Below are 1,866 nucleotides of genomic sequence, written 5' to 3'. Positions count from 1 at the left end.
GATGAGGTCTCGCTGCCCAGGCGGGTCTCGAACCCGCGGGCTCAGGCAATCCACTCACCTCAGCCTCCCAAAGGCGGGGGATTACAGGCTGAGCCACCGAGCCCGGCTTTTTTTTTTTTTTAAAGCAAAATAAGACTTCATTGTTGGGCTTGTGATAAATAGCCTTTTATCTACCTTATAAGGGTGCCCTGAGACCAAGAAACAGGTGATTCCCCATCCTCACCAGTCAGCTCAGGTACCACTGATCCACTGGAATGCTCAGTACAGATCAGCAGTCTTGCTCAGCATTTCAGCTTGGCCGGACAATTCAGGCTCACCATATATAAGTTGGAATCCATTGCTTGTTTTTTGAAGGCGGCAACTTTTCACATTTTTCTGTTCTGGGAGGTTCATGCGGGAAAAACAAAAGTTTTTTCCCAATCCCCTTGCATGCTGTATTCTCTTGCCACTGTCAAGGACTTAGCAGGGAAATTGATGTTACTGAAGATGACACATATAAATCAATGCCTGGTATTTACTTAATGTCACACCTAAATTATTAATTCACTCTTGACAGGAACAAATGCATGGTAAATTTTACTAATTTGGACTAATTGAGGGAAAGGCCAATTATATAGCAAAAACTCCATTAACTGGACTCCAACTAACAAGACCTCAATGAATCATTTTTTAGTCTTTTCTCAGATATAAGAGATTTGTATCCCTTAGGAAAATCAAACCTTCAGGGATTTTTCCCTTTCAAAAGCGATTTCTAGATTATATCTTAAGGTCAATTTAAGAGCATCTCTTCACTAATCTCTCCCATACATAGCACCATGAAGAGCTGCAAAAATTCTGAGACATCAAGAAAATACTAAAGTGAAGTCTTGTGTAAGTATAATGGATATGATTTCTGACTAACCTTTAGAAGTTTTGGAACTATGTGTGAAATTATGAAAATGAAAATAATCTCGTGTGTACTAAAATAAGCATTTTATGTGATTTAGTCTTAATTATTGTAACCGGAATGGTGGCACACACCTGTAGTCCCAGCTATTCTGGAGGCTGAGGCAGGAGGATCACTTGAATCCAGAAGTTCAAGTTCAGCTTGGGCAATATAGTGAAATGTCCTCTCTTAAAATAGAAATACTAATTTTTGCAACCACCCTAGGAAGGAAGTTGTATGTGTATTCCTATTCTAAATAGAAGAAAACAAAGATTCAGAGGGGTTATGTATATAGCTGAAAACCTCACATTTGTTGTAGGAAGGATCTCAACTCAAGCTGTCTGTAAAGCTTGTTCACTTAACCACTGCAAGAAACTTCTGAGTGTCTGGCTATTCAAAAGAGTAGGAGATGGTCTTGAAGGACAATGGATGTAGTCCAGCAGAAGACAAGTGATATGTTGGTAGGATGCAAAAATCGAAAAGAAGTTGAGATATTTACATCTTATTTCAACTCTGAGATGCCATGATTCTAACCAGAAAACACTTCCAACCCAAACACCTCACCTCTTAGAATACCAACTAACAAAGATTATACTACAATAAACCCAATAAAAATACAAAGTGTAAATTTAACAGTTTACTTTCCCATTTCATATAGTTATGCAAATAAGGTTAAGAGTCATCTAAATAATTTAGAGATCCTTGGATGCCCTGTAGAAAAAAAGCTTTCTGGCATTCTTGAAAGACATGAATTGTTGGCCAGGTATGGTGGCTCATGCCTATAATCCTAGCACTTTGGGAGGTGGAAGCAAGAGGATTGCCTGAGCCTATGGGTTTGAGACCAGTCTGGGCAACATGGTGAGACCTTGTTTCTACAATAAATTTAAAAATAATAATTAGAGCCGGGTTCGGTGGCTCAGCCTGTAGTCCCGTGCTTTGGG

This window comes from Carlito syrichta, unplaced genomic scaffold, assembly GCF_000164805.1.
Source record: "Carlito syrichta isolate Samal-C Ts95f unplaced genomic scaffold, Tarsius_syrichta-2.0.1 Scaffold302094, whole genome shotgun sequence".
In the NCBI taxonomy this organism is placed as follows: Eukaryota; Metazoa; Chordata; class Mammalia; order Primates; family Tarsiidae; genus Carlito; species Carlito syrichta.
This window is presented reverse-complemented; position numbering follows the sequence as displayed.